Here is a 26,366-nt window from a genome sequence, read left to right as displayed (position 1 = left end):
TGTTCATACCATCACATATAATAAAATCAAACAAAACAGAGTAAAACTATTCCAACTAATGAATGAAAACATTATAAGGCTTCAAAGCAATGTAATGGGGAATCACGATTACCATAAACTCTTATGCACACTTACTATTTCGTACACAAGGGAGATTATATGGTATTTATATATGTGAGTTTGATTTATTTCACTTATGAGTATGGTTTCAAGTGTGTCCATTTATTTACAGATATCTCAATGTGATCATTATTTATAGCTGAGTAATACCCTATTATATAAAAATACCATAACTATTTTATCCATTCCACTTTTATCCAGTTGATGGACACTTAGGTTGTTTCCAAGTCTGGCTATTGAAAATTGTGCTGCTATAAACACGGGTGCACATACATCACTGTGGTATGATGTTTTAAGTTCTTTTGGGAATATGCCTAGAAGCAGATTAGCTGGATCAAATGGGGCTTCCAACCCCAGCTTCTTGAGAAATCTCCAGATTGACCTCCACAAGGGTTTGCACCAGTCTACACTCACATCAACAGTGCAGGAGAGTTCCTTTTACCCAACAGTCTCTCCAGCATTTGTTGTTGGTAGTTTTCTTGATCCTGGACTTTTTTTTTTGGAGTGAGATGGAATCTCAGTGTGGTTTTAATTTGCATTTCTCTAATGACCAATGATGATGAACATTTTTTCATGTATCTATTTGCCATTTGTATTTCTTCATCTGAGAATTGTGTATTCATCTCTGATGCCCATTTTTGGATTGGATCTTTGAATTTCAGGGGTATGATTTTTAAAAATTCTTTATATGTTTTAGACAGAAGTCCTTTGTGTGAAGGACAGTTCACTAAGATTTTTTTTTCCCAGTTGGTGGGTTTTTTTTTTTTTTTCACTATGCTGGAGATTTCCTTGGACATGCAGAAACCTTTTAATAGGACATGAACCCAGTTATTGATTATGGGGAAGTATTTCCCTTGCAGTTTGATTCCTGTTCATGAATTCTCTACCTACCTCTATATCTTCAAAATTTTACCTAATTTGTCTTCCAACATATTTATTGTTTCTGTTTTAATATTCAAATCTTTGATCTGTTTAGATTTTAGTTTAGTGATAAGCAGGGGTCTAGTTTTAGTTTTTGGCATATGCAGGGTCAGTTTTTCCAACACCATTGTGAACATGAACATGTTTGGCCCCATTGTCAATGATAAGGTAATTGAGTGTGTTGGTGGTTGTGGTTGTATCTTCTAATCGATTCCATTGATCTTCAACTCTGTTTTTATTCCAGTACCATGTCCTTTTCAATTTCATTTTTCGGGGCATTACAATTTTCCCTGTATACTTCTTTAACTTCTTTCATGATATTAATTCTTAAGTATTTCATTTTCATGGATTGTATTGTGAGGGAGGCTCTTTCTCTTATTTCTCTCTCAGTGCTTTTATTGCTAGTCATAGAATGCTATTGATTTTTGAATATTGATTTTGTATCCAGCTACACTGCTGAATTTATTTATTATACCTAGGAGTCTTTCAATGGAGTTTTGGGGTCTTCTATGTAGAGTATCATGTCATCTGCAAATAATGATAATTTAACTTCCTCTTTTCCTATTTTCACCCCTTTTATTTGTCTCTCTTGTCCAATTGTTCTGGCTAGTACTTCCAGTACTATGTTAAATAGGAGCGGTGATAAGGGACATCCTTGTTTTGGGCCTGATTTTAAAGTAAAGGCTTTCAGGTTTTGGCCATTTAATATGATGCTGGCTGTGGGTTTGTCACAGTTGGCCTTTAGTATCTTGAGGTAAAAACAATCTATGCCAATTTTCTGTAAGGTTCCTGTAATGAATTTGTGTTGGACCTTAAAAAACCTTTTTTTTTTTTTTTACATTTATAAAAATAATCATGTGATTGTTACTTTTAGATTTATTGAAATGGTGGATTACACTTATTAATTTACGTGTGTTGAACCATCCCTGCATGCGTGGGATGAATCCCACTTGGTCGTGGTGGATAATATTTGATAATTTGCTGCATCCTGTTTTCCAATATTTTATTGAGGATTTTTGCATCTGTGTTCATTAGGCAGTTTAGTCTGTAGTTTTCTTTTTTAGTTGAGTCTTTCTTAAGTTTTGGTTCTTGAGTAATATCTGCTTCCAGGAATGACTTAGGAAGAATTGCTTCCCTTTCAATTTCATTGAAGAGTTTGAGGAGTATCAGCATTAAGTCTTCTTTGTATTTCTTGTAGAATCCTGCAGTGAATCAATCTGTGTCTGGGCTCGTATTTGTAGATAAGGACTTAATTACACTTTCAATTTCATTAATAGAATTTGGGTTATTCAGAAGTTTTATATTTTCTTGACCCAGCTTTGATAGTTCATATATTTCTAGGAATCTGTCCATTTCCTCTGTGTTATCGAACCTATGAGAGTAGAGTTTTTGGAATAGGTGTTGATGATCTTCTCTATTTCCGCAGAGTCTGTAGTGATTTCACCTTTTTCATTCCTTATTGCATGAATTTGAGCTTTTTTTTTTTCCTTTTCAAAATAAGGTTGGCTAGGGGCTTATCAATTTTATTTATTCTTTCAAACAACTAACTCTTTGATTCATTGATTCTTTGGACTGTTTTCTTAGTCTCTATTGCATTAATTTCTGCTCTGATTTTTATAATTTCCTCCCTTTTTTGTCTTTGTGCTTGAGTTGCTCTTCTTTTTCTAAATGTTTAAGGTGTAGCATCATGTTATTTATTTGTATTCATTCTGTTTTCCTGATGTGGGAACTCAGTGCAATAAATTTTCCTCTGAAGACTGCATTCATTGCATCCCTCAGATTCTGGCAAGTTGTATTTGTATTTTCGTTTGCTTGTAGGTATTGTTTAGTTCCTTCTTTAATTTCCTCTGAAGGGGCTGGGGATTTAGCTCAGCGGCATAAGCGCCTGCCTTGAAAGCAGGCAGTCGTGAGTTCGATCCCTGGTACCAATAAAAATGAAAAAAAAAAAGACAAAAAAAAAACAAAAAAAACAAAAAAAAAATTTCCTCTGTGACCCACTGATTGCTCAAAAGTGTATTATTCAATTTCCATGTGCTTGTGTGGTTTTGCAGTTTCTTTTATTAATTATTTCTCATTTCATAGTGCTATGATCGGAAACATGCATGGGATAATTTCAACTCTTTTGTGTTTACTTAAATATGTTCTGTGGGCTAGCATATGATCTATTTTAGAGAATGTCCCATGTACTGCTGAGAAGAATGTATATTCTGTTGTTTCTGGAATGAACACTTTGTATATGTCTATCAAGTCCATTTGTTCACAGGTGTGACTCAGTTTTGTTATTTCTTTGCTGATTTTTTGTCTGGTTGATCTGTCCCTTGGTGTCAATGGTGTATTAAGGTATATTGTTATAATTTGTGTTATTTCTATTTCTATTTCAATTCTGTTAATGCTTGCTTTGTGTAACTGGGTGCTCTGGAGTTTGGTTCACATATATTTAAGATAGTTATTTCTTCCTCTTGAAGTTTTCCCTAGCCAGTATGTAATGGCCTTCTTTATCTCTTTATCTCTTCTCAGCAATATTGGTTTGAAGTTCACATTGTCTCCAAACAGAATAGCTACCCCCACTTCTTTTGAAAGGGTTCCTGTTGCATGAAGTATTGTTTTCCATCCTTTGAGTTTCAGTCTGTGAGTTTCCTTTTGGGTTAGATGGGTTTCTTGTAGACAGCATATGGTTGGATGTTGTTTCTTGATCCATTCTGCCAGTCTGTTTCTTTTAATTTGTGAATTGAGACCATTTACATTAATGGTTATAACTGTTATATATTTTTTATTGTTGACATGTTATCTTGCTGCTGTTGTGTCTTTACCTTTCCATTTTGTTTAATTGTCTACTTTGCTTAGTGGTTTTTTTCCTGTGTGTATCTAGACTGTCTTTCTGTATTCTTTGCAAGTTTGGTTTGGTGATCATGAAATTCTTCAGCTGTTCTTTTTCATGGAAGTATCTTATTTCTCCATTCATTTTGAAGGACAGTTTTTTAGGGTGCATCAGTCTACGTTGAAAATCATTTCCATTTAGATTCTGAAACTCTTCACTGCGTGCTCTTCTTGACTTCATTGTTTGTATTCAGAAGTCTGACAGGTGTTCCTTCATAAGTGATCTGTCTTTTGTCTCTAACAGCTTTTAATATTCTATTCTTATATTGGATTTTTGGGATGGTGATTATTATATGTGTGGGTGTATTTTTATTTTGGGTATGGCTATTTGGATTTCTATATGCTTCACTAATCCTGATGTCACTTTCCATTCTCATGTTTGGGAAATATTCAGCTATTACTTTTGTAAATAGCCTCTTGATATCTTTAGTGCTGTCCCTTTCTTTTTCATTTATCCCTATCAATCTTATGTTGTTTTTCTTTGCATCATCTTGCAGCTGTTGAATTGTTATTTCCTGATTCCTTGTTATTTTAAAAGATCTTTCCTTTACTGTTCACTAGCTGCAATCTTGTCTTTGAGGTCTGAAATTTTATCTTCACTTTTGTTAGGGTGATTTTAACAACTTTCAATGGAATTTGTGATTTCCTGTTTATGTCTTTCATTCTGCTTCCTGTAGTCTGTTTGTTTCTTATATTGTTCCATCCAGAGATTCTATCTTTTTTTTTTGTTCTCTAATTTTTTACCTGTGTCTTTTATAGATGTGTTCAGCATCTCTTTCATTACTTTTATCATTTCTTCTTTTACTTGGCATATTATTTCTCATTTGAATTCTTGTAAAGCTTCCTGAAGTTGCTTCTTTATTTCAGTTGCTATTATTTCAGGTATTTCTGGTGTGCAGCATGTATTTTCTTCTAAGTACATGGCTCCTAGGCTTTCTTGGGATGGGCTGGAGGTTTGAGTTTGCATTTTTATCTTTTGTTTGATATTTTTCTATATTCCCCTGTTTCAAGTGATATTCCAAAGTTTCCACTGGGTATGTTGGAAATTGTCTCCTGTGCCCTCAGCTCCTGGGACCAAATGGAGGTTGATCAGCATGGTCCAGTCAGAACCACTGGACCTCTCGTGCCACTTCCAGTGTTCTAGTAAGCTGGGTAGGCACCTAACCACTTTCAATGATGGTCCAACGCTCTTCCCAGGCTAACACCAATGCGTTGGAACTCACTTCATGTGCCCTCAGTTCCCCTGATTGAGGAAGGTTGGTGGGCTTGGTCTTGTAGGGTTGCAAATCCTCCCAAGACTAGTCCTGTGTGGCTGGAAGCTGGCCGGGTCCTTGACCACTGGGAATGATGATCTTAAACTCTCCCAGGGCCTGAGCTAGTGTGCAGGAACTCAGCTCTGGCAGCCCAGTTCCCCTGATTGAAAGAAAGTCACTGGGCATGGCCCGGTGACTACAGTGTAGTGTGACTGGAAGCTGAGTGGTTCTGGGAACAATGATCTTAAACTCTCCCTGGGCTGGCTCTGGTGTGCTGGACTCACCTCTGGCAGCCCAGTTCCCAGAATTGAAAGGTCAATGGGTGTGGCCCAGCCAAGCTGAGAAACCTACTGAGCCCAGTCTATTGTGGCTGGAAGCTGGGTCCTTGAGGACTGGGAAAGATGTTTTTAAACTCTCTGGAGACCCAAGCTGGTGTGCAGGAACACAGCACCAGCAGCCCAGTTCTAATTTTGTATCTTAATTGTTACACATTTTTGAACTGGGAGTGGTAAATCCACTGTTTAGGGTGAGATAGGATTTTCTTATTTGCCAATTTATAGCATTCCAAGAAATACTGGAATACCCTTTCTGAGTTTGATGTGAAGTTTTCTGTGCATTGTGATTTGACTGTTGTACTACAGATTTGTGGCACAATAAATGTATGTATACTGGTTGTATTTACCATCCAAGTCAGTTCATAAATTGTCAATTCCCACTGGCACTCAGATTAAAAAATAATACTCAATACAGTAATTTGACTTTTGTTTATGTTCCTCATTGTGTTAGAATGTGAAAATATTATTTCCAATATCAACTCTGAGAAATTTACTAATAGGAAAATTGAGGCACAGAGAGATTATTTTGAATCAACTCAAATAGTTGATAAGTAGAAGAGCTATAATTCAACTATGTTTTACTCCAGAGATCCCAACAATACTACTCCATTAAAAAAAAAAAAAAAAAAAAAAAAAAAAAGCAAAACCTACAAAAGTACAGTGACTTGGCAAGGACCATGGAATTAATTTCTGAGCTGCATCTTTTATTGGGTATGCCAATTTCTAAATCTAATGATATTATTACTATACTATACACAGTTTCCTTAGAACTTTCCAGCACATCTCAAAATTGAAAATCTGTGGACTTTTCAATGAAATAAGGAGTTGTGTTAGCCTATTGACAACATTTAACTAAAAATTTCAGAGCAGAATTGTGTTGTATTCTCTGTTATTTACTAACTCTTATTCTTCCTCTAGCCTTATCACCATGTCCATTCTTAACATTGACCTTTCTAGTGCCATGCTTGAATTTCATATTATCTCTACCCACCTGTGAATTTCATTCCTCTCTCCTGTTTGTGAAATTGCTCTTCTTCTCTCACTTCTACAATAACACCTACTTGAAGCATTTCCTCTCAGCATTCTTGACTAATGCCACTACTGTAGTGGCTGCATAGAATGAAGCATTTCTCAGAGATAGTGAAAAAGGGGCATTGGCATAATCATAATGCTTGGTCGTTGAACACATGTGCAGATGTTCTAGGTTAATTAAAATTTCAAATAGACTAGAAATGTTTATTTAAATGTGAAATATTTTCCTTTGTTCATCTATTTTTAAAAACTATTTTAAGGTGTCTAAAATGGTGTTTTATTTTAGTCATGATAATGATTGTCTAAAATGAAATTTTTTATGACTGAGATTCCTTTGCTAACTCAGGATCACCAGATACTCAGTTTCCTTATTTGAAATACATGAATTTTAAAATATTGGTTGTCATGAGAATTAAATGAGACTGTATATAAGAACAGTACTTTGTCAATTTTGTAGAATGTCCAGATATACAATTTTATTTAAATAATTGTTATATAGGACTATTAACTACAAGAAAGTGGTATATTGACTCGGGCATATTTAATAAGTATTATTATTAGATTTTTCTGCAGTAGTATTTTTATCATTGCCTTTTTCATTGAATATAGAGTGAAAAAGTCATATATTGTTATTTTATTACTTAGGTAAGATTTTATTATATATACATTGTCCAGCTGCTGCTGGATTAAGAATATTTTTTCTGTTTATTGCTTTGGAGTTTTAAAAAATCTTTTTTGCTGCCTTGGACTCCCTAGTGTGTACGGTGAGCTTGGGAGATGAGGCTTTGCTGTGATTTCCTGGTATCTTGCATTTCACCTCCTGGTAGACTAAGCATACAGAGAGCTACCTCAACATACATGTAAAAAACATGGAACAAAGGCAGTGCCCTAGTGTCCTGACACCAAACAAACAAACAAACAAAACAAAACAAAACAAAACAACAACAACAAAAAACAACTGATTTCCACAGTCCAGCCTGAAACAGCTAATGCCATTCAGGGTTTTTTTTTTTTTTTTTCACATCTACACTATATTTCTTGGGAACAGGAGTCTTACGTGAACTTCTTTCTGAACACTGACATAATAATATATTGCCTTTAAATTTTGCTGACATATTTTGGCTTTTTCTACTGAACCCTTATTTTCCCACAATCTTGATTGAAATATCTCAGAGGTAGCTTTAAATTAGAGTTTTAAATATAAGACTACAGCTACATATTTAAGAAAAAGAGACAGAAGCTGGACCATTTTATGACATGGATTGCCAAAGTTCTGTAAACCATTCCTGAAAGACACATAATTTCCTTTTGGCTTGTAGATGAATTCTAATACATGAAGAATCTTCAAAAATTATCTTTCAAAGGAGGAAAATAAAAGAATAGTTTGTTGGGGATTTCAGGAGGGATTGTTTAAGGGTGGTCATAAGTTCAGTAATTATGCCCATGAAGAGGTATTTATAAATTCATTCCACAGTGGCTGTCTGGCTTCACAGAACCAACTATATGGCTATTTTAGTGTCATTCTAATGACTGTGCTGCAGCCTGAATTACAAAATAAGGAACATAGGTGGTTGTACATGCAAATGTGTCTGTGGTACATGGGCAAAATGTCTCAATCATCTGTGTGACTTAAAGTGCTCAGTGTTAGGTTACCTAACAGAGAAACATAGAGGTCAGAAGGCTATCCAGGTCTTGATGCTAAATCTGAGGAAGGCTGGTATGCTCCCTAAGGTGGGACTGTCACTGCTTTTTTCCTCCAGCAAACTCTAGTCCAGAATTTCTTTCCTGTATCAGGCACCAGATTCATTTGGTTGAGGGAGAAAGGCTTACTTTACATTCTGATTCTTCAGGTCTATCCCAAATCTCCTGCATCAAAATTATTGTGATAGGGCCCAGGAACTTGATTTTTAAAGATACCCTTTGATATGTTTAAAGTATCATGATATTCCCAATATGTTTAAAGATGCACAACTTTTTTTTTTTTTTTTGGTTTTAAGACATGGTCTCACTCAGTAATTCAGGTTTGTCTTGAACTCAATATGTAGCCTAGGGAATGTAAGTGTGTGCCATTATGACCAGTTTGACTCAGGTTTAAGACTCATTGATGGCTATCCAGAAAATGCTCATATCTCAGAACTCATTTTTTCATGTTTCTACATTTCTGTAAGCTCTTCTTTACTTAGAATTCTCTCCCTTCTCCAAAATTCTTTAAGGTTTATTGGAATATATTTTAATAACTATGATTAAAACATATAAAATATGTGTTGAAATTACTTTCCAATGCAAAGAATTTCAAGTGCATAGTAATAATAATTTACTATCTGCCCACCAAGAAATAATATAGCTTCCTTGTTGTTCTGCTGATAGATTTCTTCACACATGTCCTCCTCAGCAGAATGGGAGCTCCTTTAAAACAACTCTGAGAGCAATGCTACTTATCTGTTTATTTTTGCTCAGTCTCTTAGTTACTTTTTACTTGTCTCTGAGACAAAATACCTGAAGCCCAAAGTCGGGAAAGGAAAGGTTTATTTCTTACAATTTTTGGAGGTTTCAATCCATGCTCAGTTGGCTCCAAGGCAGGCTGGCATGACTGGGCCCCAGTTCATGGCTGCAAACAGCAAGAAGGAACCAGCAAAGAGCAAGACACACCTTCTTCCTGCCATTACATCACATCCTGGCTCCACCCCTATGTGGGTGGAGCACTGACACCATCAATCCAAGCACTAGACAATGAACCAATCACAAATGCACAATGCAAACTCATGAGGCCTGGGGGCCACAGACATAAACCATGACACTTAGTGTGTTTGTTAAGTGACAGATTGATAAAGGAAGTGGAAAGGAAGGTTCAGAATTCTCAGTACAGTGCGATAAGTGAAAGTAACTGGGGAAGACAGCATAGAAAAATGGATATGCCTCATGCCTTGAAAGTGAGAAAATTCTGGAACTCAATCCAATTTCTGTTGCCTGTGATCTATGTGATGTTTGTACACTGCTTCATCTATTTCCTTGTGTATTATATTATAAAAATAGTAGTTCTGATCTTACAAGATCATTTTGAGGATGAAATGAAAGGCCATGAATAAAACCTTTAGTATAATACCTGTCCACATAACACAAGTTCAATAAGTATAGTTGTTCTGTGAATAATTACTAACCAGACTTGTAATGTGGAAGCATCCTCAAGGGTTATTGAGCTTATACAGTTGTTTGTCCCTGCAGTAAATAGCTCTAAGCTATGAAGAACATTTATTTTGGATAATTTTATGGTCAGCTATTTGTTTTAGTGCAGAGCATCACTCTCCATTAGTTTCTTTAATCTGCTCCCTCTGTTGTAAGATGGAATACCAGATAACAAAGCTTCAATTGTATATATCTACCTATCCAATAAAAACTTTTGTTCCAACATTTTGTATAACCAAATCTAAAATCCAGATAAGTGAAGTATTTTATTTTATTTTTTCAAATTCAATTTAAATAACTGACTTGTAAATTTGCAGCAAGTTCACAGCAGCAGGCTTATAGTTTATGACACATCTTTTCTTTATATTTTGTGATATTTCTTTAAAATTATTTTCCTGAGAATTTAAAGCTACATTTTTGGATCTTTAGTCTTGTGAGAATAATCATTTCCATCAAAGTACTGATGTTTATTTTATGAAGGATGCGAAGGGCTAACATAGTATGAAACCTGTCTTGAGATACTCTATAACTTCTTTTTTATTTAGAGAAAAAAAGCAAAAGAGAAAAAAGGGTAAAAATAATGCAGAGTTTCAAAAAAAAGTTAAAACATATAGTTGATAGATTACATATTGTTATCTTAGAAGTAGTTGCTCAAGTCACAAAAGCAAAACATAAAAAGTGGGCAATCAAACAAAGACAGTACAAACCATTCTGTTTGATAAACTAACAAAAACGTAGTAGTGTGGTTATCTATCTTATACACTTAAACATACATACAGTTATGTCATTTAGAGCACTTTCTTTCCCTTTCATTATCACAATATAGTTTCTTTTTTCCCTATATTTTCAAGAAAAGAAAAGCTATATTGCAGTTCATGTAATCACAATGACAAAAACATCTAACAGATTTCATCTTCCCATACAAACAGAAATAAAGCAAGTGGAAAAATGATTTATTTTTAAAAATACTGGTAACCAAACCAGACTTTAGTTGTACTCAAAGGGCTTTGAGACTCACATTTCCTACCACTAAACCCACCTGGGAATCTGCACATCTGCTTGTTCTTGGCATGCTTACACACAAATTAATAAGGGACATTTCACATTTAAAAATTCTACCTCAGTATGTCATAGTGAATATATGCGTGAACAACTGTCAATACAAATTTATAAGCAGTAATGATAAAGCATATTCTGATTTAAAAATCAGAAATTTGAGACTTAAAGATATTAAGTATGATCTTGCTGAAGAGCATATAATTATTTTGCTTTTTGTTTTAAATATATCTGTGTGTGTGTTTAAATTGTTTAATTTTGGAATAATTCACTAAAATATTTTGAAATCAGGATAATAAATATTTCTCTTTGTTACTTTGGAGACTTTGGGTTTCTCTCTTCTATTTATTGTAATCTATAGCTTCACTCCCCGACTGTTCTGTACACTTCCATAAGCAGTAAATAGTTTTAGTGTTCTACGCAACAGTGCAGGAGGGGGACTACATATTCTGTACACTTCTATAGCAGTAAGTAGCTCCAGTGTTCTAGAGAACAGTGGGGGAGGAGACAATCACGCTAATTTTGTATCGCCTTTTTTTTCAAATATTCCTCAAATAGTTTCCCACTTTTAATCATTGATTTGGGTTTTATTTGCCAAAACATTTGAATGTAGAATTCAATTGCAACTAATATATATTTCATGTATTATATTGTATTATATTATATCTATAATATATTATATATGTACATATATAATTTGGAGAGCAAAAACAATTTTGCAATATTGAACACTATGATTTATAATCCACGTGTTTGAATATATTTGTTTACTATTACATTCTGCTCTGCAATTATGTAGTTTTGCAAAAAAAAAGATATTGTCAAATACCTGAAATCTGTATTTCACTTAAAATTAATATTCTTGGATATTTAGGCATATATTCCTTAACATATAAAAGATAGCTGTGCCCTTTTTTGTGCATTTCACTTCTTTTTATGATCTCAATTTCTTCATTTGCAAAAATATAAAAATAGTATTTATGGTTAGGAATTTGAAATTTAAAGATGTTAAACCACATAAAATACGAATCATCATTGATTTACATATGGCAAATCATCTATAAATATTGCTACAGTTGTTCCTTATTGTTGTTATTAACTGTTGCATTTCAGGGGATGGGACTTGCAGAACAACATTGAAAAATACAATAATCACCTTTAGAGAGTCATTAAAATAGATAAATAGTTAATAAAAATAGATAATAGATTTTATCATTTTAAGACTATATGCCATATATATGTATATATTATATGTGTGTGTGTGTGTGTGTGTGTATTTTAATATAAGTGAAACCATGTGATAGTTCAGCCTGTGTGCCTGAATTATTTCACTTAACGTGTTCTCATGGTGCACCCTTCCATCTATGAATGCCTCATTTGTCCTTTATGGCACAGTAGTGCTCCACTGTGTAAAATACCACATTTTCCATATCCATCCATTTGTTATGTACATACATGCTTCTTCCAAGTTCTAGGTATTATAAATTGTGCTGCTGCTAACATGGGCATTGGGACACCTGAATAAGTCAAATTGGGATAAGTGAATTTTCTATTTTTAGGTTTTCTTTTTTGTTGTTGTTGAAACTCTTCACTGATTTCCATAGCGGTCGTGTGAGTTTAGATTTCCACCAAAAATGTAGAATTCTTTTTTCACTACTAGTGAAAACTGACTAGTGTTTAGATTCTTCTGATAATAACCATATTTTTCTGAGATAAGATATTACCTTAATTTAGTTTTAATTTACATTTCTCTGATGGACAGCTATGTTGCACAATTTCTCAAGTGTTTATTCGACATTCATACTTCTTCTGAAAGTGTCTATTCATTTTGGCTGCCCACTTTTTGATTGGATCTTTTATTTGGGGGAGTCCATTTTCTTAGAGCAAACTGAAGAGAGATAAATAGGAAGTAGGGAGAAGTTCAAATAATTCCCCAAATCATCTATTTGATTGTTTCAAAAGAATTTATATATACGCTAATTAGCTTTTCTTGGCTCATCAAAAATAAGATATATTTTAGATATACGTAATAATTATGTTCATCATGAGACCTTTGTGCCTCTACATGGCATATATTGCTTCTTTGTTTTTCTCATTCCTCTCACCTTATTATAATATAATATATATATATTATAATATATGCAGTGAAATAGATTATGTGAATTTTAAGAAGTTTTGATTCCATTTTTTTCCTTTTTTTGTTTCTACTTTCCTCCCCCTCCTTGTTCCCCTTCTCATTTGAACATTTTCTTCCCATTTTTCAATCTCAATTACTCGTTGTGTCTTTATTCTTTTGGTGTATTGCGCTCGAGTAAGCAAGCAATATTTGCATGTCTGTCCAATTTATTTCACTTAGGAATATTTTCTCAAAGTGCATCCACTTAGCTAGAAATATCTCAAGTTTAACCTTCTTGAAGTTTTATGCTATTATCAGTTTGCTTTTTCTTTGTAAAAGAATTGTTTTTATCTATGTCTTGTACTTTGAGTAACTATTTTAAAGAAAATGATCATTATCATTTTAAGAACAGGAGCCTCTTATATTTTAAATGTTATTCTCTTATTTTGTAATAATGTAATTTTGTTTTAACTTGTCATAAAATGAAAAATGAATGTGTGGATCTACATATAAATTATTTAGAAATTTAAAGAATGTCCTAGGTCTTTAATTTTATTAAAGACCTTTCCTGTCTTTGGAGATACTTGTCTGATGTTCTTCATTTGCCTTTATAATTAGAATATTATATTAATAGACTTCCTAATGTTTAAACATCCTTATCAACTTTGTTTCCCTTGGATTACCATGGTAGGTTTTACTTTTCATATGCTATAAATTTCTTTTATCATTATTTTCAGTAGGACTCATATCTATACTATTGGCAGATTTCTCTCTAGCACATTTGAGTCATCTTTTTCAGAATTAGAATGAGACTTATTTCATCTTCAGAACCTCTGTGGGAAGCTGTTTATTTTTTTATACAATGAAATAGGTTATGTAAATTTTAAAATATGTCTGAATCATTAAAACTAACTTGATATATTTCCATAGAACAATTCTATTTCTCTTTTGAAGAGTATATCATATTAAGTTCTTCCTTGGCCTAAAGTGTATTGCAGTTCTTAAAATAAACTTAAAAAAAACCTCTTGTTACATACTGTCAGAGTCTATGTGATGTAACTCTTCCTACCCAGCTCTTTAGCATCAGGTGTCTCCAAGCTTTCCTAGGCTTACTGTGAAAGAGGTAGTTCAGTTCTTCCAAAATGTCATACTCCTGCCACCAGGGTCTTTGTACATATTCTGACCTTCGTCCAAATGTACTCTATCTTCTCCCTCAAAATTCTTTGGGTTTCCATTTTTCTGGTCTTAAATGAAGCATACAAATAGTTACTGATTGTCCTGTTTAAAGGACATAACCATATTATTTTTTCCATAGCATCCTGTTTATTTCCTGTGTAGCATTAATAGCATTTATGGTTTTCTGTTTATTTACATATTTATTCATGTCCTAAGTCTTTCCTAATTAACCATCTTCCTCCGTCAGAGTTTAAGATCTACATTTTGTGTGCAATTATATTTTTCTCTTGTGACAAAACTTTTTATCATTTTCATTCAACTTTATAAGTCATGCTGATCATATTTCATGAGTTCCACGTTTCATAATTTTTTGTGAGCAATGGTAGCCCTGTGATGGTGACACACATTTTTGCTTGAATTGCTAAGTTGGCTTCAGTGATAAGTGCACTGAAATGTGAATTCAGTATTTGATTTTAAGAACGGTATTTGTTTAGAATATTTTCCAGCACTTCCTTATCTTATAGAAATAAATGACAACATTTTAGGTGTATAGCTCTAGGGGCAGAATGTCTCTTTTTCAGAGCTCTGCATATGTTGCATGACTGTTAACATGTATTTTGAATGTATCAGAAAATATTTGTGAAATTTGCAATGTTTCTTTCATTACTACATAAAAAATGTAGTCCCTAGCTGAACACAACTGCAAGTCTCTATAATTTAAATTTTGGGTAATGCCTTCTTAGCAAATATTTATCAGAATGTGTGTTGCAATAGTGAACAACAAGTGAACAATAAGATACTTACGAAGCAAAGAAATTTTGTCAATAATTATAGTTCCTGTTATCTATTTTATTAAGTCTGTTCTTTAGAAACATCAATTACATGTACTTGAATACCTGCTAATTTTTATTATTGCCTATGTTTTATCAATCCCTCTCTTCTTTTACTAATTTTTCTCAGTGACAATCCTCCTCGTTTTCCTTGTGGGATATATTTTATTCATGGTTTGTTGTTTTAACTACTTTGAAGTAAATTTCCTACATAATTCCTTTTTATCTCATCCAGATGTCTTTGCATCACACTTCTTATCTTTTATTTTTTCCTGTTTTTATTTTAGCGACATTATGTCTTATTAAACCTTATTTAGAATGCTAAGAAATTTTAATTTTTTCTGTTTTTTGGAGCAAAAAATGTGACAGTGTACTCCTCTATGAACCCTTCAAATACCTCAGCTTTCCTTTTCTTAAATTATTGTTTCACAGAGCTATATTAATGATGCAACTTATTTATCTTGGACCAAGTACAGATCTAATCTGCTTCAATTTTCTGAGTGTTGTGTGGTATTGCTTATTCTCTGTTTGTTTTTCGAATTTCTGTGTATTTAGAACCTTATCCTCAAGATAGTTGTATGCATATTTCCTAACTCAATTAACAATGGCTTAGTATGTTGTCTGTCTAATCCAGAATCTCTCAACTTTGTCAGTAATGACACTTTGGACCAGACTATTCTTTGTTATGGATCATTTTTCTAAATATGGTAGAACATTTAACACCATCCTTGACATATATTCGATATGTCCCAGGAATTCAACTTATGTTGCACTATCTGCCACACTGATTACTTGAATTATAGATTGAGTGAATCCAAAAAAGTAAGTACTGACAGAAGTGCACAATGGTACTCTGGTCACCTAAAAAATTACATGCACTGTACTGTCCATGCTTTTTATGAACAATGTATACGCTGGAGCCAGGCAGTTTGGGAGAGAGGACACTTTTCCCCAGTTCTTACAGGACAACAAGTGTACTTCTTTTTATTATACAAGCTGAATGCCAACTTCCAATCATGATTGTCAGTTTCATTCTGTGTATACCATAATTAGAAAACAAAATCACCCCTGGTATTGGCAATTATCTGCTTGTCAGTCTTCAGCACTAATATGGGTTTTGGTTTTATTTCTGTTCTCATAGGTATTATTGTTGAGAAAACGAATGTGAAATAGGAACTGAGCCTAGCACCATTTTAAACCTGAGATTTTGAGTCAAGTTTTCATCTTGGAACACAGTCAAACTTTCAATAAAATACATACTTCTACAGTATTACTCTAGTGAGGAAGACAAAAAGATGAGATTATGAGCCCTTCCTTGAGGAATTTATAATCTTATAATGGCAAGGTAAATACACAAGTGAAAGTAAAAAAAAAAAAGACAAAAATGAGATAAACTTCATAAACAATTAGAGGTCTACTGCTCTAAGGGTTTAAAGGAGAAACAATCTTTTCCATATAAGAGATTAGGAAATGTTTCCTAGAAGACATAACACTTGACCTACTTTTCAAGAAATGAATAGACTCTTCAAAAGGAAACTGAACATTACAGTCAGGCCTAACAGAGTGGAACAAGTATAGTGTATCAGCCTGTGGTTTTTCCATTCTTACTTTGGTGTAAGCACTGAATGCTTTCAGCCTGAAAACTTACACCAGCCTATTTGTGAAACACATAATCTTTTTTTTTTTTTTTTTTCTGTACCGAGGATTGAACATGAGATCTCCTGCTTCCCAGGCAGGCATTTTTGCCACAGAAATAAGCCCCAGCCCTAGATCAGCCTATTCATAAAGCCAAATGGCGCAAGCCACCCAAGTATTTATGATCATATTTATTATGCAATTAAACTTTTATTAGATAGATGTATAATACTTGCCTTGAATGATTATGACCCTATCAAGTATCTAAACTAAAGCCCACTCGCAATTACTATTAGGCATAACAAATCCATATAACATGACTTCTCTGTTCTTAGTTTGTATACAGAACCTATTCTGGAACTCCTGGTTAGGTCAATTGAAAGAGTTTCAGATTTATCTATCCCTTGATAGTTCCCATTAGTTTGATGCTAGGTCTTTATGCCCTTCTTGCATTGTGTTTTGATCTTTCTCCTACTGGATCAAATTCAACAACCATCTGATTGTAGGCATCATCATTACTACTTAAAAGTCCTGCTGCTATGATAAAGCAGCACATATATCCTCCTGGTTACTTACACAAACCTATATTCAACCCAGTTTTACTTCATTTTTTTCGTAATTAATTTTAGGCAGTGGACAACTTTATTTGCTTCTTTATTTCCCTTATAAATAGTCCATGAATATGGATGGCTAAAGCTAAAACACATAGCTTCATCATGTTTACCTAAACCTTACTGACAAAAACTATCTTGATGAAATATAGTATGAGAGAAGATATCAAAGGATCTTTTCGTGATCCACTCTCCCTTGTGTTTCTTTTTATTGGTGAATTGAGGCCATCTACATTACTAGTTACAACTAAGTGTGCATTGACTCCTCTCTGCCATGCTATCTTCCTGCTGTTGCCCTGCACCTTTCCCCTTTGTTCAATTGCCTGCCTTGTTTGGTGATCTCCTTCTGATGCTATTCTGGGAACTGTGGTAATGTTTATTTCTCTAGACTATTTTTCAGCACTCTCTGTGGGGTTGATTTGGTAGTCATAAATTCCTTCAGTTATTCTATATGATGGAAATATCTTATTTTTCCATACATTTTGAAATATATTTTTGCATTGTACATTAATCTGGGTAGGAAGCTGTTTTCTTTCAGGATTTGAAACACTTCACTACAAACTTTTTGACTTGATGGTTTGTGTTGAGAAGTCTGCTGTGAATCCATCAATACGCTGTGTCTTTGTTATTTTTTACTTGTCACTGAGACAAAATACCTGATGCCCAAAGTTGGGAAAGGAAAAGTTTATTTCTTACAGTTTTTGGAAGTTTTAGTCCACACTTAGTTGGCTCCAAGGCAGGGTGGTTCATGGCAGCTTCAAACAGCAAGGCAGAAACTGGCAAGAGAGAAACATACACCCTTTCTTGCCATTACATTATATTCTGGCTCCACCCCCAGGCCCAAATAGCACTCACACCCCCAACCCAACTGCTAGACAATAAACCAATCACAAATGCACAATGCAAGTGCACGAGGCCTGGGGGCCACCAACATAAACCATGACACACTGTACACAAGAAACACATTTAACTCAAAAGGAAATTCATTGACCAAAATCAAGGGAGATAAAACAATGCTCCATGCAACAGGAAACCAGAAAAGAGTAGGGGTAGCTTGCCCATAAACCGCACAATGGATAAGATAAATATGATATCTTCATACAATGGAAAGCTACTCAGCTATAAAGAAGGATACAAGCTCTTGTAGGTTAAATAGATGCAATCTGAGATCATGCTTATGGGTTAAATGGTTAAAAGTTTTGTTGGTAAACATTTATCTCCTAGCATAAAAAAACTGAAGGGGTTTATGGGATCTAAAGTGCACAATAGATATTAGGAACATGATAAGGGAGGAAACATCTAAAAAAGGAAGGTGATAACCAATGTTACTTTCCTATTATCTTGTTTTGAATTCCTATATTGTTTTCATAGGTTCAATAGTTTTGGTTTTATTCTGTCCCATTCTGCTTGATTTTACTGTGTCTGACTGTATGGGCAGCTATTGTGAATATAATGGAATGTATTATGATAGCCATTGTTGATTTTCTATTATCTTGTTTTGAAGTCCTACAATAATTTCATTCTTTAGTTTTGATTGGTTTTATTCTGTTTTGTTTTGTTTGATTTTATTATATCTTATGGTATGGACCACTATTTTGAATAAAGCAAGACAGATTATTGTGCCCATTGTTGATTTCCTATTATCCTGCTTTAAAAATGTTTTTGTTATAAAGAGAATAAAACCAAGCGAACAAAACAGAATAAAGCCAACTAAAACAAAACAGTGACCCAGGCTTCAAAACAATATGAAATCAACAATCGTTGCCATAATGTCACTTGTTGTCTTCAAAATAGATGCAGATACCTTCAGACATAGTAAAAATCAAACAAAACAGAAATGAAAGCAATAAAGGACTTCAAAACAAGATAATAGTAAATCCCAAATGGCTATCATAATATATCCTACTACTGTTGAAATAGATGCCTATGCTATCAGATATAATAAAATAAAAAAACATTGAAATCCAATCCAATAAACCAATAAAAATGATTCAGAACTTCCAAACAAGATAATATGGAATTATCAATGGTTATCACCTTCAGGAGGAAATTCTTCATAGATGCTACACTGAGTACTGCTATCCTCTGAATAGATGACCAGACTACTTGCTTTAGACCTGCAAAGTCAGTGAAACACTAAACACTACAAGCATTAAATTGCAGTTTATCACAATAGCTGTTATTGCAGCCTTTATTTCTCCAGATTAGCTGATTGCTTACAGTGAGAATAAAGGGTGGCTCTTCTTGTTTCCGAGCCCATGCACCAGTAGGGGCTGGCATCAAGCTCTCTCCCCAGCAGCGTGTGCATGGCACCGATTTGAAAGGAGGACTTGCTTCATGGTGACTTTGTGTTCTCTTCCTTATTATCTTGTTTTAAAGTCCTACATTGCTTTCATTATTTTGTTCTGATTAGCTTTATTCTGGATTCTTTTGTTTGGTTTTATTCTCTTTAAAATAAAAAGATCATTTTGAACTTTAAGTGTTTACTGAGGAAAAAAATCAATTATTTTTTCTTGAAGTTTCTGTGTTATGCTGAATAAATTTCTGTACAATTCTTTTATATATGATTAATGAAGGCAACTCTAAAATGGTTGGTGGAAGTTTTGATAATCGACATTAAGCCACATTTTATTTACTTTTCTATATATGTGAGTCTAAAATTTCTTGAATATTATATTGTTGACAAATTCAAACATTCAAAATTAAGATGATCTAATGTACTCAATATTCAATTTCCGTTATTATCAATTTATGACCAATCTTGCTTCATCTATCCCCCAGTTGCTGTTTCAGAATTACTTTAAATAAAATTGTTCATGTATTAATATTTTATTTGAAAATATTTTGAGATGTGTCTCTGAAATGTAAAAGGCTTTTAAATATCATATAAAAATAAACGAGAATAATTATTTAATATCATTAACTACTTCCTCTTCAGTGGTTAACATTGTAGTTTTGTTTTAAATGGATTCTAAAGAACGTTCATCCATGTGTTGAAATTAATGTTTAATTCTTAAGTCTATTTTAATTTTTATCTTCTTTCATATTTGACTTTGTTTTGAAAATATTTAGATGAAAATGTTTTTGTCTGTGCAAGTTCTGACAGTGACTATATTGCTTGGGTTCCCAGGGTATAATTAACATGATACGCTGTCCTTTGGATTTCCTGGATACTTATACAAATGGAAACTTCCCTCACCTATTCTTCAGTTACACTGTAGATGAGTGTCATACAGGAAAAGCAAGAAAAATGATCATTTCTTTACTTCAGTGACTTTTAAGAATAATGAGTTTGTTTACTGCTATGGTCAAAATAAATGATGATTCATGTTAATATGAAGAAGTCACTGATATCAATGTAGCTGATGTAGTCAAACATTACAACTGCTATCCTTATTGGCAGTCATATGATCCCAGTTTAGGGCATCCAGATATTATGCAGCTTTGCCATTTTTTTCTGTTTCTCAGATTTTTTGATAGTATAATTACCAAATAAAAGTTCAAGGTATATGACAAGATGATTATATATATATATATATATATATATATATATATATATATTATCATTTTACATATGAGAGTGTGGATAAGTTTGCATATCTACTGTCTATCTAAGTTTCAAGTAGACAGTAGAGTATTTTTAATTTTAGTAAACATGCTGCATATTAAATCTATGGAACTTATTGATCTTATAACTAAATTTCAATATCTTCCGTTTTTTAAAACCCAACTCCTGGCAAACACTATTCTATTCCTATTTTCTGTATTTGAATATTGTACATTTAATATATCACTGAGAATATGTGGTTTTTGGTCTTTTGGTGCCTGGGCTAATTTACTTACTAATGTCTTTCATGTTTATTCACGTTGTCACAAGGACAAGATTATCATTCATTCTTTCTCCGTGTCCGAATCTGCGTCTTTGTTTCTCTCTCCTTTCACACTGAGCCACAACCCAGCCTATTGTATTAGCATTACTATTTTTTTTTTTATTTTGAGGGATATTCTCTTATTAGGATGGGTTTGAACGTGAAATCTTCTACCCTCAGCCTCCCATGGTTCTGGGGCCACAAATGATGATTTTTCTTATTCTGAGTAAAATTCTGTTGTATACATAAGCTATAATTCTTTATCCTATGGCAAAACTCAAAATGTATTTTCTGAAGTTCTCAATTTATAACATAAAATTTTGTACACATCCTTCACCCATGCTAAAGTCAGCCATTTCTTTAAAGATCTGTCTTTCATTTTAGTAGGGAGCTGTATTTCGAAATAATCATTCAGGCACTTAGTATTGTCAATTCAACTGCATACAATATTATGTTCATTTGTTTTATAATACTTAATAGTTCAGATTTGCCGTTTACATAGAATTTTACTTTCTATTTATATAAAACACTGATGTCGTTTCAAATCAGAACTATGAAACAATATCTATTCAGAACTGAATCATATTCTTCATGTAAGAGGCAAATGTACAAAACAAAAAGCCAGACATCTATGATTGTGTCTTTCACATAATTCTCTCACTTCTCTTAGTAATTGTTATTTTTAAAAATATATTATTTAATCTTTCATTTTTCTTTTTAGTGAGATAAATTTTTATGTAGTAACGAACAAAATACATGATAAAATATAGTATACATTATACTAATCTAATTACTGAAGTATAAAACATTTTACTAATAACTTTGCACAATTTTCTACTTGGGATATAATAATATAGTCCAGAAGTTACTTGATAATAGGGAGTACTTTAACCTTATTCATTTTTTCCTTATTCAAAATTTCATGGTACTCCACTTTATAAATATACCCCTGTCTGTTTATTCAAAACTCTCTTTGTGAAAATTTGGAGAATTGTTAAGAATTTTTATTTTAAACATAGTATAGTAAGTGACATTGTGCACACCTACTTTTGCCAGAACATCTTTGAGATCAATTCCTACAAGTGAGTTTGTTGGTTCAAATATTAAATACATGTGCAATTTTCCTAGTTACTGCCAAATTTCCTCCCATGAAAATTATATTATTTTGCACCCCTAACAACAGTGAATCTGATGTCCATTTTCCTTGGTTTCATAAACCACAAGTACGTTGTTAAACTTGGAGGATGTATGTTCAGTACAATAGATGAAAATTTTATTTGAGAAACAGTTTCAACTTGAATGAAGAGGCTAAAATTTAAAATTCATGTTTATTTCATAAACATTTGATGTGTGTATATTTTATGCCCTGTTTATGTACACACAGATTCTGAGAAAAAATGATTCTATTCTTTTTCTCAAGAAATCTACATAGTAAACTAAAAAAAAAAAAGAAAATCAACTTTATTGCTGCAGCATGAATAGTTCTATAACTAACACATGAGTGGAGTATTCTGTGAATATAAAATGGAAAAACAGCAAAATCTAAGTTGTGTAAATTATAGGATATAAGCTAGAAAAATAACAGGATGCAAAATCAACAAATAAAAATCAATCCTTTACACTAATTGTGAACCCACTGAGAAAGAGTAGGAAAAATATCATTAAAAATAGCAGCAAGAAAAATAAATACTTAGAAATTAACTGAAGAAAGTAAAAGACCTCTACGATGGCAACTTTAGTACTGTGATAAAGGAAATCAAAGTAGATATTAGAAATAAGAAAGATACACACTTCTTGGGTTGGCACAATTGATATAATCAAGATTGCATAGTTTCAAAATTGATATACAATTTTTTTCTTATTTTAATGTGGGTAAAAATAAATATAACAAAACAGAACAAAGTAAGTAGATCAGAAGAAAACAATGTAAGTGACACATTTCAAAGCAAGGTAGCAGGATATCTGCCAGAGCTATCATAATATCTTTTGTTTTCTCCCAAATAGTTGTCCATATCTTCACATACAATGAATTCATACCAAACAAAGTAGTATTAAACTGATCAGAACAAAGTGATGAAGGCATTATAGGTCTTCAAACCAGACAATAGGAAAATCAACAATGGCTGCAATAATGTCTCTTGTTCTCATTCCAATTCACTGTCCATACCTTCATGTATGTGGATATTAAACAATACAAAGCAGACTAACACCACTCTGAACAAAGAATAATAGCATTACTGGATTTCACAGCATGCCAATACATTATCAGCAATGGATATCACGATGTCTCTTTTTCTTCAAAGTAGCTGTTCATTTCATCACACATAATATAATCAATTCTCATAAACTGTTTAGGGGAAGTTTTACACATGCATAAGCTTCTACATGTATTCCTATCCTTTTTTTATTAGGGGGGAAAAACCAAAACTAAACAAATTACTAGCAAAACACGAATCAAAAATGACAAATGAATAACAGTAGAAAAGAGCCCAAAACAATGATGGATATAGGCCTTCATAACAAGGTGGTAGGAGTATAACTAGGGTTGTTATTTTGCGTAATGTTCTTCAAGAGTCCCTTGGATCACCAGACACTAACATACAAAATTGTTTCAATCCTATGAATGTTAGCTGCTTTGTCACAAGAATTTATGGAATTTGTAGCAATATCATGTTAGCCATCCTAAAGTATGATTATGCAATTTTAGATTTTTTTTTATTTTCCTGACTTTTTTTTCCTCCTTTTCCCTGAGATACTATTTTTTTCTTTTGAGCAGATTCTTACCCTTGCACTGCATTTATAGAGGACTTTGTTTCTTATGTACTCTTACCATTTCTTACACGAGGGAGACAATATGATTTTTACACATGTGATTTATTTCACTCTTGAGTATGGTCTCAAGTTGCATCCATTTATTTATAAATGTCTTAATGTGATCAATTTTTATAGCTGAGTAGCACCACAAAAATACCACATCTTTTTATCTGTTCCTCAGTTGATGGGAATTTAGGTTGTTTCCAAGATTGGGCTATTACAAATTGTGCTGCTATAAACATGGGTGTACATATATCATTGTGATATGAATTTTTCAATTCTTCTAGGAGTACACCAAGAAATGGAATAGCTGGATCAAATAACACTTTCATTCCCAGATTTTTGAGGAACCTTCCTAATGACCTCCACAGTGGTTGCACCAGTCTACACTCCCACCAACAATGCAGAAGGGTTCGTTTTTCCCTGAAGCCTCTCCAGCATTTGTTGTTGGTAGTTTTCTTGATCTTGGCCATTCTTTCTGGAGTGAGATGAAATCTCAGTGTTGTTTTAATTTGCATTTTTCTAATGACCCATGATGCTGAACATTTTTTCATGTATTTATTTGCCTTTCATATATCTTCATCTGGGAGCTGTTTTCATCTGAAATGCCCATTTTTGGATTGGGTCTTTGAATTTCAGTGGTCTGATTTTTAAAAATTCTTTATATGTTCTAGACTGAAGTCCTTTGTATGAGGGACAGTTGACTAAGATTTTTGTTAAATTGTGCATTTTCTTTACACTGTGTTTCAGATTTCTCTCGACATGCAAAAAGTCTTTAATAAGATTTGATAGCAGTTATTGGTTCTGGGAAGGACTTCCAAGGTGGTTTAATTTTTGTTCATGAATTCTCTATCTACCCCTATGTCTTCAACAGTTCTACCTATTTTGCCTTCCAACAGATTTAATGCTACTGTCTTAATATCTAGATCTTTGATCCATTTAGATTTTAGTTTAGTACACGGAGATAGGCATGGGTCTAGTCTTAGTTTTCAGCATAGGGAGAGCCAATTTTTCCAGCACCATTTATTAAAGAGATTATCTTCCTTCCAGTGAACATGTTGGCTGCTTTATCAAACATGAGGTGGCTGAGTGTGTTTGTAGTTGTAGTTCTATCTTCTAATCTATTCCATTGATTTTCAGGTCTGTTTTTATTCCAGTACCATGCTGATTTTATTACAGTAGCTTTGTAGTGTGACTTCAAGTCAGAGATTGTGATGCCTCCTGCCTTATCTTTTCTGCTTAGAATTGCCTTTGCTATTCTAGGTCTCCTCTGGCTCCAGATGAATTTTAGGAGTGATTTTTTAGATGTGTCATCTGTGCTAGTGGTATTTTGATTGGAAATGCATTAAATCTATATAAGAATTTTGGTAGAATGGCCATTTTCACAATATTTGTTCTTCCTATCTACGAACAATGGATGTTTTTCCATTTTCTGAGATCCTCTTTGAATTCTTTTTCAGGGTATTATAGTTTTCGCTGAATAGATCTTTTACTTCTTTTGTTAGATTGATTCCTAAGTATTTCATTTTTTGGTTGCTATTGTGAAGGGTGTGGCTTATTTCTCTCAGAAACTTTGTTGTTTGTGTATAGGAAAGCTATTGATTTTTGAGTGCTGACTTTGTGTCTAGCTACCTTACTGAATGTGTTTATTATACCTACGAGTCTTTCTATGGAGTTTTGGGGTCTTCTATGTAGACTGTGATGTCATCTGCAAATAACAATAATTTAACTTCTTTTTTTCCTATCCTTCCTCCTTTTATTTCTCTCTTGTCTGATTGCTCTGGCTAGTATTTCCAGCATTATATTGAATAGGAGAGGCAATAATGAATATACTGTTTTTTGTGTCTTATTTTAGTGTTAAGGCTTTCATTTTTGGCCACTTAATATGATGCTGGCTATTGGATTTTCATAGATGGCTTTTATCATATTGAGGTAAAGATCATCTATTCCAGTTTACTGTAAGGTCTTATCATGAATAAGTGTTGGACTTTATCAAAAGCTTTTTCTGCCTCTATAGAAATGATCCTGTGATTCTTATTTTTGGCTACTAACATGGTGGATTACATTTATTGATTTGCATATGTTGAAATATCCCTACTTTCCTGGGATGAATCCCACTTGGTCATGGTGTATAACCTTTCAGATGATTTGCTGCATTCTGTTTGCCAATTTTTTATCAAGAATTTTTGCACCTACGTTCATTAGGGAGATTGGCCTGTAGTTTTCTTTTTTGGTTGAGTCTTTCTCAGGTTTTGGTATTAGAATAATATTTTCTTCCAGGAATGAGTTAGGGAGAATTATTTCCTTCTCAATTTCATTGAAGAGTTTGAGGAGTGTCGGCATTATGTCTTCTTCGAATTTCTTGTAGAATTCCGCAGTGAATCCATCAGGACCTGGGCTTTTATTTGTTGGTAAGGAGGTTTACTTACACTCTCAATTTCAATAATTGAAATTGGGTTATTCAGCAGTTTTAAATCTTCTTGACCTAGCTTTGATACTTCATATGTTTCTAGGAATCTCCATTTCTTCTATGTTATC

The sequence above is a fragment of the Cavia porcellus genome, unplaced genomic scaffold, assembly GCF_034190915.1.
Source record: "Cavia porcellus strain 051 isolate PalLab524CR breed Dunkin Hartley unplaced genomic scaffold, mCavPor4.1 scaffold_3, whole genome shotgun sequence".
NCBI lineage: Eukaryota > Metazoa > Chordata > Mammalia > Rodentia > Caviidae > Cavia > Cavia porcellus.
This window is presented reverse-complemented; position numbering follows the sequence as displayed.